Raw genomic sequence first — 16,444 nt, 5'->3', positions numbered from 1 at the left:
CATACTGGCATTAAAAGACCAAGTATTAATGAGAATTCCTATATGTTATGGCATCGGAGATTAGGTCACATCTCTATTGAAAGAATTAAGAAATTAGTAAATGATGGGGTACTTAGTACTCTTGATTATACTGATTTTGAGACTTGTATAGATTGCATTAAGGGAAAGCAAACAAACAAGTCTAAGAAAGGTGCCACAAGGAGTTCTACCATATTAGAAATCATACATACTGATATATGTTGTCCGGATATGGACATGATAAGCCAAAAATATTTTATCACCTTTATTGATGATTATTCACGGTTTACATATATGTATTTGCTTTCTAATAAGTATGAAGCATTGGATGCCTTCAAAACTTTTAAGGCTGAAGTTGAGAACCAATGTGGAAAGCGAATACAAATAGTAAGATCAGATAGAGGTGGTGAATATTATGGTAGATACACTGAAAATGGACAAACACCTGGTCCTTTTGCTAAGTTTCTTCAAGAACATGGGATTGTCGCCCAATACACCATGCCTGGTTTTCCGGACCAAAATGGTGTTGCTGAAAGAAGAAACCGAACACTTCTTGACATGGTCAGAAGTATGCTTAGCAACTCAAAACTTCCTAAGTTCTTGTGGATTGAAGCACTGAAAACGGCTACGTATATATTAAACCGTGTTCCAACTAAGGCTGTCCCAAAGACACCTTTTGAATTGTTTAAAGGTTGGAAACCGAGTTTGCAACATATGCGTGTTTGGGGATGTCCGTCTGAAGTGCGTATATATAACCCACAAGAAAAGAAGTTGGACCCGAGAACTATAAGTGGTTTCTTTGTTGGATACGCACCGTCCTCGAAGGGTTACAGATTTTACTGTCCATCTCATTCTACTAGGTTTGTGGAATCAAGAAATGCCAAATTTCTTGAAGATGATTTGATTAGTGGGAGGGATCGGTTCAAGGATTTAATTCCTACTCAAGAACATAATGAACTCCATCCTTCTACATCATTAGATAGGTTGATAATAGATCAAAATACCCCTCAGGATCACACGGATATTGAACAACCTATTGATGAAATTCCACAAAATGCTGAGATTATTCCAGTAGATCAACCAATTCAGGAAATTCCTGAAAAGGAAGTTGAACCATCAACTCTTCAAAGAGAAGGTAGTCCAGCATTAAGAAGATCTACTCGAATTAGAAAATCGGCAATTCCTAGTGATTATATAGTGTATTTACAAGAAAGCAATGTTGGAGAAACAAATGATCCTGAAACCTTTTCACAAGCCATAAGTTGTAAGGAATCTGATTTATGGTATGAAGCCATGAAAGATAAAATGAGTTCCATACGGAGCAATGGTGTTTGGAACCTTGTAGAGCTGCCTAATGATGCCAAGGCTATTGGCTGTAAATGGATCTATAAAACCAAAAGAGACTCATTAGGCAACATTGAAAGATACAAGGCTAGACTTGTTGCTAAAGGATTCACTCAGCAAGAATGAATCAATTACACAGAGACATTTTCTCCTGTGTCAAAGAAAGATTCACTTCGTATCATTTCGGCTTTAGTTGCACACTTCAATTTTGAACTGCAACAAATGGATGTGAAAACAGCATTCCTTAACGGTGATCTAGAAGAGGAGGTTTATATGAAACAACCTGAAGGTTTCTCTTCTAGTAAAGGTGAGCATTTGGTTTGCAAGCTCAAGAAGTCCATTTACGGATTAAAACAAGCCTCCCGCCAATGGTATATAAAATTTGATGGGATTATTTCTTCATATGGTATTGTTGAAAGTCCAATAGATAATTGTATATACCAAAAGGTAAGTGGGAGTAAAATATGTTTTCTTGTTTTATATGTGGACGACATTTTACTTGCAACAAATAATAAAGGGATGCTACATGAGGTGAAGCAATTTCTTTCTAATAATTTTGATATGAAGGATATGGGCGAGGCATCTTATGTCATTGGCATAAAGATCCATAGAGATAGATCACGTGGTGTTTTGGGTCTATCACAAGAAGCCTATATTAACAAAATTTTAGAAAGATTTCGGATGAAGGATTGCTCACCAAGTGTTGCTCCTATTGCGAAGGGAGATAAGTTGAGTTTGGATCAATGTCCAAAGAATGATTTTGAAAGAGAATCCATGAAGGATATTCCATATGCTTCAATTGTTGGTAGTCTTGGTTATGTCCAAGTCTGTACTAGACCGGACATTGCCTTTGCTGTGGGAATGCTAGGTCGATATCAAAGTAATCCGAGTTTAGACCACTAGAGAGCTGCAAAGAAGGTTATGCGGTATCTTAAGGGTACCAAAGATCATATGCTCGTGTTTAAGCAGACGGATCTATTGGACGTCATTGGGTATTCTGATTCAGACTTTGCCGGTTGTGTTGATTCACGAAAATCAATATCAGGGTACATCTTTATCATGGCCGGTGGGGCTATATCATGGAGAAGTGTTAAACAAATCGACATTAAGTTTTTAGCTATCAGGGAGCGCATTAAAGAGAAAATTGTGGTCATTCAGCATATTAGTACTGAGTTGATGCTAGCAGATCCTTTGACTAAAGGCATGCCTCCATTTAAATTCAAGGATCTTGTTGGAAAAATGGGACTTTCGTCCACTTTGTAATTTGTATATATACATTCAATTTTAATGAAATTCTTTTGCATTTGGAAATTTTCTCAAGTGTGTACACTTTAATTTATTGAGAAAATACTTCAGTTGGATTAGAAATAAACATATGGTTTATTTCATTAAGTTTTATTTCCTAATTAAGTGCTTGAAGGCAATTTACATTTGATCATAATGGATACTACTCGCACTAATGAGGACATATCATTATGGTTAGTGTTATCTTGTACTTTGAGTTTGATGTTTGCACCAAGTGGGAGAATGTTAGATAAATGTCACTTTCATTAGGAAAGTGGATCCACCAGTAGAAAACATGGATCCACTATCCCCTTAAAATCAGGGATTCATTATCTCATTATTAAGATATTGAATCCCACTATGATTTCTGAAAGGTCATTATAATGAAATGCCATTTTTCTGTTCATAAGTGGTGCAAACAGTTAAACAGTAGGAAATAATTGGAATAGTGCATTGATGGACTGCATCTATAAAAAGGCTCTATAATCCTCTCACTGCACAATATATTAAGACTCATACACCATCTAAGAGGGTTGTGAAAGTGAGAGATAAAAAAAACTCTTTTGCAGCAGTTCAGGCATCAACAAACAATTAACTATGGCTGGAGGTTAGATCCTATATGTATGGTGTTGGGTTGAGCTTTGGATGTCTAAAAATGGTGTTGGAATGGTGTTTTTGTGGTTTTGGTGGAGCAGATTTTTGGAACTGGACTGACCAATGTGGGTTTATAAATTCGTTGCCTAATTAGATTACAATTTGTTGAGATGGTGTAGTGGTTTATGGGTGCTGCTATGCAGGTGGAAGGTCGCTGGTTCGACACCCCCTGTTATAGCAACTTTGTTTAATTTTTTTGTATATTTACATATACACTTATAAAATGATTTATTTAGTTTAAAGTGAGACTTGACCCCTTGACCTCATGAATAATTAATAAATTAAGTCCATTCCAATTATGCTAATCAAACTTCCTATGAATGGTGTAATTTATCTAAGTATTATATGATTTTTAAAGGGTTATGTTTTGAGAAAACTCTTATTTTGAAAAGTATTCATACTTGATAAGTTTCCTAGTTTGATAAACCTAGCATACATATTTGATATGTCCAAGTATATTATTTTGGGAGGATTATATAAATATACTTATATAAGGAATCTTTTAACATTGATAAGATTTTATGGTTTAAAAATCTACATGTTTAATCTATGTATNATTGAGTTATTGAAGTTATCATATGCTTGAGAATTGTTCTTGTGGAGTTATGCCTTTTACTAGAGTCAAATTTGTTTACTATACGAAATAGATGATTGTATGAGGAGATGTTTGTTCTTAAATTTGCACTTTGATCTGATACTTCCCTAGCGTTCTAATCTCTACAGACGATTTACTCCTTTCCTATACTTATATTCCATGTCTCATGCTATTCATTTTAAAACTATCTTTTGAAAGTATATTATTTCCAACACTTAAACGTACATATTTTACGGGGCAAAATGAACCTTACTTAGCATTTTATGCTAATTTTGTTTGTTTGTGTTTTCTAAACCTTACTGTTTTCAGGATTTGATGGAAGTGACTCGTTTTGAGAGCGCGATGTAGAGCTAGTTGCCATTGGAGTTGTCTCTTGGTTTAAACGGATTAGTTTAGAATCCAAATTGTTGTATTATAGTAGATTTTTAATCTAGATAGGAAATTGTTGTAATATAGATTGTAGTTAGAAAGCTTGTAGCCTGTGCGTTTGGGTTTAGTGAGTGGCCCGAACGTGACATAACACCCCCGTGGTTATAGTTTGGTGTTGCTTCCGCATTTATTTTAAATATGCTTAGTAAGAAAGATAGTTTGTTTTGGAGTACTCAAGCTTATAAAATTTGGGGGTGTTACAGCAATCCTCTTTCGCATTCTTGCAAGTGCAATCTTTTAATACTAAATATGCATAATGTAAATGTGCAAACTTAGAAAAGTCTGAGAATTGTATATTTTAGTGTTTAATTGCATAGTAAAGTTGATGATAAATTACAAAAATGTCACCGCGTTTGTTTTTCAAAAAACTAATATGATCCATTTGATTTTTCCAAATGTAAGGCTGAGATTGGTTCTTATTTCTCTACTAAAGATTTGTTATCATTTGATCCAATATATATATATATATATATATATATATATATATATATATATATATACATATACATATACATATACATATACATATACATATACATATACATATATATATATATACATATACATATATACATATACATATATATATATACATCTACATATATATATATACATCTACATATATATATACATATACATATATATGTATATACATATACATATATATATACATATTTTTTTGAATACATATATATATATATATATATATATATATATATATATATATATATTAGAGTTCAAAAATCAAATATTCTAGTAGAATTTCACGACCACCAAGTAACCCATTTCCCCGCCGGCAATGCGAAGAACACAAGTTAACAAAATGAGCACTGTTGTTAGTTAATTTTCCAAAAGAACTAGCAACAGTTTAGTTCGCAGGAAAATATTTGAAGAGGAATAGAATTGAAATTCGATGGAAAATAAATTTTAGGAAAATAGATTTCATTGTTTGTTTGGTATAAAAGAAATTACTGGGAATATGAATTCTATTGTTCGGTTGAGTTTGGGATGGTAAGAAATTATGAATATAAAAACTAGTATGCCTTTAACAATAATAATGATAATAAATTATATTATTATATAGCTATGTAATTAAGAAACTTTTATAAGGGTATAATAGTCCATCCATGTTATGTTTTCTTTCCAAGTCATGTGGAAAACAAAATACCATTTTTTTCCTCAGAATTTGTTTTCCTCGACTTTCAGGAACTCCACTTCTATTGGAAAATGTTTTTCATTAAACCAAACAACATAAAACAAACACTACAAGAAAAATGCTCATAGACAACGGTTAAAAACCGTTGTCTATAAGGTAAAATTTCTGTTGTTGAAGCCGGTGTTGTTGTAAGTACTGCGCAAAGACAACGGTTTTTAACCATTGTCTTTTCTAGAAAAGACAACAATTAAAAACCGTTGTCTATTGAGTGTTGTTGAAGCCGGTGTTGTTGTAAGTCCCGTGCAAAGACAACGGATTTTAACCGTTGTCTTTTCATGAAAAGACAACAGTTAAAAACCGTTATCTATTGATGAGTGTTGTTGAAACCGGTGTTGTTGTAAGTCCCGCACAACAACAACGCTTTTTAACCGTTGTATGAAAAGACAACAGTTAAAAACCGTTGTCTATTGATGAGTGTTGTTGAAACCAGTGTTGTTGTAAGTCCCGCACAACGACAACGCTTTTTAACCGTTGTCTTTTCTTCAAATGACTAAAACTAGTATTGTTAAAACACCAAATTAATTATTTGATAAATTTTTTGCAAACGCTACATTTAGCAACATTTGTATATTGCATTTTGAGAAAAAAAATATAATTTTTCCCAAAACACCTCTAATTAATAAAATTAGTTTAAAAAACGTTGAAGGTGAAAGTCGAACCCTCAATGGAATTTGGCAATCATAGAGCCTTGAGGCTCTATTCCTACTTTTCCCACCGATGTGGGACGGTGGGAAAAGTGGGAATATACAAGGAAGCAGCAAATTGCTGCTTCCTTGTTTCTTTTTCTTGTTTTTTTTTTATTTTAATTTTGATTTTATATAAATATTATTATTAAAGTTAATTCTATTTTTTTGTCCTATATTTATATGCGACAGTTCATTTTAGTCCATTTTTTATGAGAACATTCACTTTTGGTCCTAGTATTATATTATTATTGTGACATGACTATTTTTAGTCATCTATCAATAAAAATAACTTAAATGTCGTTAAATATAAAGGTATTTCGGTCTTTAATTATAAATTTTTCAAAAAAAAAAACATAAAAAATATAGTGGGTTAACTTATTACACGACGTTGTTTATTATTATTATTATTATTATTATTATTATTATTATTCAACCTTCATGTTATTATTAATACTAGTATTTACACCCGTGCGATGCACGGAATGGGTTTGTTATAATATATTAAGAATATTTGAATGTATATACAATTATTTAATTATAACATCAAATATTATATAGTGCAAGTGAAGATATGAGTTGGGTCATTTATGTTCGTTGATGTTACCATTGCTTGAATTCGAGTAAATAATTGCTCAAATTAATAGCTAATGTTTAGATGTAGGCATGCAGTGTTGTAACTGTAGAGATTTTATATATCATTGTTAGGAATTTTTAGAAATTGGCCCAATGTGCTCGTTCTTTGACAACTTAATTATAGTAATGTACAATATTTTGGGTGGGAAATAGGATTTCGTTTTGGAGGATTTTGTTTTTATAAGTATTATAATATTATAATAATGTACTAATCCTAATGTATAACAATGTTTTGATGTTATAGGATTTCGTGTTTTAATATTATTGTACTTTTAATATTATTTTATTGTTTTAATTGTTTTAATGTACAATATTTTGGTCGGGAAATAGGATTTCGTTTTGGAGGATTTTGTTTATATATATATATATATATATATATATATAGATTGTACTTTTAATATTACTAGTATTTTCACCCGTACAATGCACGGAATGGATTTGTTATAATATATTAAGAATATTTGGATCGATATATAATTATTTAAATTATAACATTAAATATTATATAGTGCAATTGAAGATATGTTTTGGATTGATTATGTTTTCTGATGTTATCCTTATTTGAATTCCAATAAATAATTGTTTAATTAATAGCTAATGTGTAGATGGACGCATGCGGTGTTGGAACTTTAGAGATTTTATATATCATTGTTTAGAATTTTATAAATTGGGCAAATATGCTCGTTCTCTAGTAACTCAGTTATATGAATCAATTGTTATTCTAATTCATATGTATGGAAGATATATTTTTGTGTAGATATATAGCAATTTTTTCATCTTGGAAAAAAAACATAATATCACTGGTTGTATTTACACATTATTGAAAACCTCTCTGTAGACAACATTGGTAGTAACAACACAATCTTGTCCATTCTCGTCTAGAACTAATTAACACTTTCAGGCTATCATGATGGGTGACTCAGGAGAAAGCTATGTACAATTGACCGTGATTAAAAACTGGTTTTTTCATCAATAACCCAACGTGAGTTAGTGTTCGACCCTGGCTTTTGTTGATAGTCATGGCATATGCAAGCATCAGTGGGAATTATTTATGCTGAAACTTGAAGGGAAATCTCATATTAGAAAGAGTGAGAGACATTCGAGGGATAAGAACTTTGGTTCCTTCATGTGTCCCATTAACTATTCTTGCTTCAACAATGTGATCTGCCAATTTTGTGATGATGAGTCACGTACTGTTATAAAGACCAAGAGAATGGTCTATCTTCCACAATAACATAACAGGTGCACCGACCTTTAATTAATGTCAATGAATGATTAAGAAAATCATACAATCTCAAACTATTAAGAATTTATGAGTGTGTACTTCTAATAGATTTTCACCGTCTAGTTCTGCCTTACACAAAGAGTTACAACTTAAATATGTTTATCCTTTTGCAATATTCATGTCGCACATGTACTCATTAATTTGATCAACGACATCTAAAGTCGGCGAGCGGATCACTGGCGTTCGAGCTGCGACTCATCAAGCATGTCATATCTTGAGCTTGAAATTTTTAAAAATCACTTTTAATGTAATCAAAGCATTGAGTCATAACAATTTTGACACTGAAATTTTAATTTTATAATCTACATGTATATATTCTGTGATTTTTTCTATAAAATTAGTTTTGATAGTTAAACTATAAAATATATTGATTTTACCAATCACTAAATTTCAAAATGTTTCTGATTCTCAGGTATATATAAGTAAAACTCACATTTAAAGCCTAATTGTTTTTGTCAACATTTTGTACATATAAAGCAGAGTTTTTTCCCAAAATGGTCCCTCGACTATTACTCATTCTCAATTTTGCATTCCGACTTTCAATTGCACCTAATGTGGTCCCCCGACTTTCAAAAACTCACCCAATTTGGTCCTCCGTTACATATTCCGTCAAATCAGTGTTAAAATGGAGGGCATTTTCGTCCATTTACCTATTGTTAGCCTAATAAACATGGAGAAATAGTTGAGGGACCATTTTGAGAATAGTCAAGGGACCATTTTGGGAAAAACTATTTTATTTATTTTATTTTTGTTTATTTTCATTTTTTAGACTATTTTATTTATTTTATTTTTGTTTATTTTCATTTTTTAGACTCTATTATTTATTTTATTTTTGTTTATTTTCATTTTTTAGACTCTATAAAATTAGTTATTTTTGTTTATTTTCATTTTTTAGACTCTATAAAATTAGAAATTTTTGTTTATTTTCATTTTTTAGACTCTATAAAATTAGAATTTCTATACTATTTTCATTTTTTAGACTCTATAAAATTAGAATTTCTATACTTTTTTTTTGTTACAAATATAAATAGTTAAAATCGTGCAATCCATCCTAAAAATTTTTAACTTTTTTATAGACTTTTTCCCTCTATCTAAATATACAAACTATTCCTATGCAGATTTACAATAAGTTTCGTAAATTTCATAAATACTCATTTTTTAAGCACCGATTAAAATAATTCTTAGTCACATCTGTAGTACTAAATATATTACTTTGGATTTTTTATAAATAAGATATAATATTATTAAACTCAAATAATTAAAAATAATGTGCCCACAACACAAAAGATTTTATGATTGACTTAAAAATTAACTATAAATTTTATTGTTGAATACAAATTGAAAATTATTAAACATTATTTATAATAATTATTGTGTCCCATGTAATATACTAAAATTATTAGGTAGGATTTTTATAATTAAGGTATAATTTAATTAAATCAAAATTATTAAAAATAATGTGTCTACATTACAAAATAAATTATACTTGCCTTAATAATTAATAATTAATAAAAAAAATAAGAAGAGGAAAACATATAAAAGATGTCATACAATATATCTTAAATAATGTAAATTAATATAAAATTTAATAATTATTTCGAAATCAAATACAGAAAATATTGCATGAAACATTGACGAGATTTTACTTTTCGGCTCACCTGAGAACTTTACTAGAAAAATTTACCTTTCGGTCCAATATTTTCCCTATATTTTATACTCTTTGGGTGTCTACGCTTGAAAAAATATATTATTTTCAATGGTAAAAGTAATATTTAATGTGATACATAGTGATTGATTGTCTATGAACATTAAAAAAAAAATAAAAGTATATGAGTATTTATGAAATTTACGGAACTTATTGTAAAACTTCATAGGAATAGTTTGTATATTTAGAGGGGAAAAGTCTGTAAAGAAAGTTAAAAATTTTGAGGTTGGATTGCGCGATTTTAAATATTTATATTTGTAAGAAAAAAATGTATAGAAATTCTAATTTTATAGAGTCTAAAAAATGAAAATAAACAAAAATGAAATAAATAAAATAGTTTTTCCCAAAATGGTCACTTGACTATTCTCAAAATGGTCCCTCAACTATTTCTCAACGTTTATTAGGCTAACAATAGGTAAATGGACGAAAATACCCTCCATTTTAACACTGATTTGACGGAATATGTAACGAAGGACCAAATTGGGCGAGTTTTTGAAAGTCGAGGGACCACATTAGGTGCAATTGAAAGTCGAAATGCAAAATTGAGAATGAGCAATAGTCGAGGGACCATTTTGGGAAAAAACACTATAAAGCAAATCTCTGACTATTGTGAGAAGTTAGTAACCTTGAATCTAACATACAACATAAAGCATTGTGTGATAGTGGGTAGTAACTTTGAGATAAGACCATTCAAGCATATAAGCATGATTCGAGCTTGTTTCTATGCTCTCAAAATTCAAATCATCATACTGGCATCAGGCAATAAACAAAAATATATCAAAATGTATGAATCATATATCTAAACTGTTAATCCAAACATCACTCCAGATTACCAAATGGAGTATATGGCTTTTTGGAATGATGCACATCCAAACTATTGAAATGCGATGTCCATAATCGTTGACTGGCATACTACTCATGCTTAATATTTCATCAAAGTATCCGTTTCTTATGATATTATGATTTATAACATATCAAAATTGACAAATAAACTATAGTATGAGTCTTCCTTGCATGCAACAAATATCACAAAAGTTCAGTGTTCTAAAATAAGTGTATAAATGCAATATGTAGATAATTTGCATTGCATTATATATCATTAATTTAATTACTTGTCGATTAGTTATTGCAAGATCTTGAGGTACACTTATATTTTGATATTCAATAAGTATAAATATATTAGAGAAAAATTTACATGGGAGTAATGAGATAATCAGTTGAGTGATTGTTGGTTGACCGTAGAGCGTTGTGTTGGAGGAAGAAGATGAAATATAGTGAAGATGATATTGCACTTAACTATATATCATCTTCTTCCTACAACACGTTGATATTCTCTGGACAAATAACTGTTGTAAAAAATTAGCATTTTAGTGGCAATATTGTGGTACAAATATATGTGGGGTCCACTACTTGTTTTTGAGAAGTGGTTTGCACCACTACTTATACAAGAGTTTTTCTAAGGCTTATTGAATTGTACAGCATAGCATGTAGGGAAGAATATATATATTTTATAAGGAATTTTATTTTAATTTACAATTGTATTACGAATAGGAATTGTATTATCGTATTTTACAATATTACGCAAACCATAATAGTATAGGAGTGTATTGGCGGGAAGTTAAAACTGAGATTATTGTTTTTATTAATAGTATAGATTGCATTGCAGAGAAATATATATACTGAATTATTACGATTAGTAATTTTAATCTAGAATTGTATTACGAATAGGAATGTAGGTAAGAATATATATATATTTTATTAGGAATTTTACTTTAATGTACAATTGTATTACGAATAGGAATTGCATGTGTTACCGTGTTTTACAATATTACGCAAACCATAATAGTATAGGAGTGTTTTGGGCGGGAATTTAAAACTGAGGATATTGTTTTTATTAATAGTATAGATTGCATTGCAGAGAAATATATATACTGAATTATTACGTTTAGTAATTTTAATCTAGAATTGTATTACGAATAGAATATAGGGAAGAATATATATATATATATATATATATATATATATATATATATATATATTATTAGAAATTTTATTTTAATTTACAATTGTATTACGAATAGAAATTGTATTATCGTATTTTACAATATTACGCAAACCATAATAGTATAGGAGTGTTTTGGGCGGGAAGTTAAAACAGAGGATATTGTTTTTATTAATAGTATAGATTAATATTATTAATATTAATATTAATATTAATATTAATATTATTATTATTATTATTATTATTATTATTATTATTATTATACCCTTTTAGGTCATTTTACATGTTAATCGCTAATTTAAACAGCTAATTTTATCAAATATTTTTTTACAAAACGTTAATATATATTATCCGTTAGTCAAACCCGCTAATACAATTCGTTGGTTAAATAAAACCGTTGTCTAAATAAAAAACGGGTGCACATGCAAAGACAATTATTTTAATAAATTGTTGTCTTGGAAGTGTTGTATATTAAAGTGCACTTAAAGACAATACACAAACGACAACGGTTAAATAAAACCGTTGTCTTTAAAAAAAGTAAACACTCGAAGACAACGATTTAAAAAAATCGTTGTCTTTGTAGTGTTGTGTATTCAAGTGCACTTAAAGACAACACATGAATGACAATGGTTACATAAAACCGTTGTTTAATTAAAATAACCGAATGCACATAGACAACGATTTTAAAAAAACTGTTGTCTTTGAAGTGTTGTGTATTAAAATGCGTTTAATAACAACACACCAACAACAACGGCTAAATAAAATCATTGTCTTTACAAAAAAAATAAACGCCCAAAGACAACGGTTTTAAAATACCGTTGTCTTTGTAGTGTTGTGTATTCAAGTGCATTTAAAGACAACACAACAACTACAACAGTTAAATAAAATCGTTGTCTAAATAAAAATAATGGGTGCAAATAGACAACGGTTTTAATAAACCGTAGTCTTTGAAGTGTTGTCTATTCAAGTGTGCTTAAAGAGAACACACAAATGACAACGGTTAAATAAAATCGTTGTCTTAAAAAGAAAAATCGCGCAAAGACAAAGGTTTTAAAAAACCGTTGCCTTTGTAGTGTTGTGTATTCAAGTGCACTTAAAGACAACACACCGACGACAACGGTTACATAAAACTGTTGTCTTTTTTTTTAAAATGCACATAGACAACGGTTTTTAAAAATCGTTGTCTTTGCGGTGTTGTCTTTTGACAAAATGCACAAAGACAACACACTAAAGACAACGGTTCGGTAGAAACCGTTGCCTTTGATAAAAGTGTTGCGTCAAAGACAACGGTTTTGTCCAAAAGTGTTGTCTTTTACACAAAAGACAACACTTTTGTCAAAAACTGTTGTCTTTTTAGTGTTGTCTATGTGCATTTTTCTTGTAGTGAAAATTTTCGTCCACTTTTTAGAAAACATTTTCCATTAAAAATATTTTTCAGTGAACCAAACACCCCTAAGGGTTGGGCAGACACTTTTGAAGAAAAGGTGTAGAGAAGTGGGAATTACAGGATGACCTCATTGGAAGCTTTTGAGCTTGGAAAGATTATCTAATAGCGTTCAGGTAATTTTACCTCTCCCAATTTGATACTATTAAATATGTGTTAACAAATTATTATGCAGGATTTTGGAAGCATCGGAGGAGAAGCCGAGGTAATAGAGCTAGTAAAAAAGCTGGAAAAAGGACATAAATATTGCTAAAAGATCCAAATTTGGAGTTGCACAAAGCAACATTAAGACTAAGAGAAGTGTATGTGTTACATGAGAAGTTACTTGAAAAGAAGATTCCGGGAAATGATTAGTTCTTCTTCAACCATTCCCCCGCAAGTTCTTCTCAGGCAAGTAATCTCTTTTAAGGACTAAAAATAGTCCCCTAAGAGTATTGTAAATTTTGTTATAAAAATTCAAAAATAAAAGAGCAAAGGAGCCCAACAACTCCACCGGAAAAGTAATAACGCACTCAAAATCAATGAGATTAAGATTAACGTATCACCGTAGTAAATCTCAACGGATAACTCATCACCGTAACATAGCAGCTCATTCTCTATGGTTTGACATAGTAGCAAGCCGGATACACCTTGGTTTTATAAATTTAAATTTTATGGTGTGCACAACTGATGATTCCATGTACATGTATGGAGTTATATAGTTTAGCACACCACTAAGTGTTAACATGTTTTGTAGGAAATTGTAATTAGCATGAAGAAATCATGATTATCTGTTAGACACACCACTTTTGCTATTAAAATTTGCCGGGACAACCTTAATCAAGTTGGTCAAGTTGTCGACTTAGTAACCACAATGTTACAAGTTTGACTTTCAACAGGAACACTTTGGCTGTGTTTACTTCTGTTCTCTGTTCCCAATTCTCTATTTTCTATTCTCTATTTTCTTCTATGTTTTTGAAAACTTAAATTAAAAACTTGTTTACCAATACTTATTTTCGAAATTCATTCTCCACTTACTAAATTAAATATGTACTATATACATATATTTATAAGTTATTTCGTGACAAAATGTGATTACAAAATATTGATTAATTGCAATAATTTAAAATAAGCTAATTCGTGACGAAATGTGATTACAAAACACTATTGCTTATTGTTAATTCATCAACATAGATATGCGTTTTAGTATATATACTCGTATCACCTTAAGTTATCTTTCTTCTTAAAACTCATTCTTTAAGTAGTGTTTGTGAATTTCAAGGGTTGTTTACTTCTTTAGGAACTAATTGCACAAGGAATCATTGAACTAAATTGCTACAATGTTCACTGTCAAATGTAAGGGCTCCATATATTTTCTAATAAAATTGCACATCATAAATAAAATATAATGAAATGGTATTCTTTGAGATGAAGCTATACAATTTGAACAGAATTTACATACAGTAATTGCATACGAAAATATACACCTAAAATTCTTCATATTATGAAATGGATAAGTGACTACATGTAACTTTGATATACATATGAATTTTCAGAATGGTTGGGCATCAGCTAAGAGTCCATTATGTGAAGCAGAAAAACCATACCGCTCCTTTAAGGTTTAAATAGGCACTTAAATATAATTTCCACATATCAAAGGAACCTACATAACCAAGTATCTCTTGCATAATTTGGCCATAATTATGAAGATTCAATTTAATTTCACCCAATTCATAACCAAGTTCAACATTCAGACAATACAAAACCTAATTTATGCAATTCAATTCATATTGGAATCATACTCAAGGAAGTTTAGTTCAAATCCCTAGATTTGTTTAACTATTCATAATTGAATTGTAAACCTATAAGCAATTGAAATAATAAACATAGAATTCACAACTTTAAGAAATATAAATGCAAGAATATGAAATAGAGAACTTAACTTTATGATTTAATTGCAAGAAATAATCTAGAAATTGAAGTTGAATATTGGAGTTCTTCCTCTAAATCTTTTAATAAAATGCTAGATTACAAGTGTGGGAAAGTGTTTTTAAAGTTTCCTAAGAGAAAAAATCTATTTTGAGGAGTCAGAAGTTCAAAAGTGAATATCAAATAACCACCCAAAGACATTTATAGTCCAAAGTTCGCGCCTTTCCGCAACCTTCAGGACCAGGAGTCACGTTGGGACTCACGGTGTGACTCCCACCGTGAGTCTCAATGAGCATAAATTGATCATTGAGACTCACGCTGAGACTCACGATGTGACTGTCAGCGTGAGTTTCAATAATAAGTTTCTGATCAGCATTACTCACGCTGAGACTCACAGCGTGAGTCTCCGCGTGAGTCCCTGATCAGAAACTCTGCTGAGGACTCACGCTGACACTAGTGTTAGCGTGAGTTCTTTTAGTTGACCTTCACACTATCATTTTGCTCCTTCGTTTCCCGGCGTGCCATCGGGTGTTTTCCTTGTGCCTTAAAGCCTCGTTTTCTCCCAAAATTAGCATCCTTTAACACTTGCTTGCCCGTTACTCAATATTTTCTTCCTTCAAACAAAATACACCAAATTAAGCATTATTTTGCATAACATTTGAAAAAAACGCAAACATAAATGAGCACAAATATGAGGCTATTTAATGACATATCACCCTTTTACTCAAAACACATAATAAAAGCATGAAATTATGTTTTTTGAGAAACTAACTTTGCAGTGTCACCAATAATAGCAACAGAATACCTTTCCAGAACCTAGGAAGTCGGTGATAATAGTTGTCAGGATCCGATTATCGGGAGGAATCTTGGTCAAAACATCATAATCTTCACTTTGCGGGGTGGAAGTCGTGGCGGCAGAGGCAGTGAATCTCCGGGAGAAACGCCTCAATTTCGGGGAGTAACTAAGCGTAGCAACAGAGATAATTCCCGAACGAACTGAGGATGATGAAGTGGTCAAGAAAAAGCGGCTATATTTGAGGAAGAAGGGTAGCACACAGGCCGAGTACGGACTACTGTTGCCCACTCAGTTCTAGTCTCGTCATCGCCAAGTATGGTACAAAGTTTAGACTCTGAAGGATGAGCGATTAAGGGGAGTTTGAGGGGAATTGAAGTTGTGAGATGGTGGATTGGTGGTCGTTAAACAGAGAGACAGTGATAGAATGAAGAAGAAAAGTGACGAA

Source organism: Ipomoea triloba, chromosome 10 (assembly GCF_003576645.1).
Source record: "Ipomoea triloba cultivar NCNSP0323 chromosome 10, ASM357664v1".
Lineage (NCBI taxonomy): Eukaryota > Viridiplantae > Streptophyta > Magnoliopsida > Solanales > Convolvulaceae > Ipomoea > Ipomoea triloba.
This window is presented reverse-complemented; position numbering follows the sequence as displayed.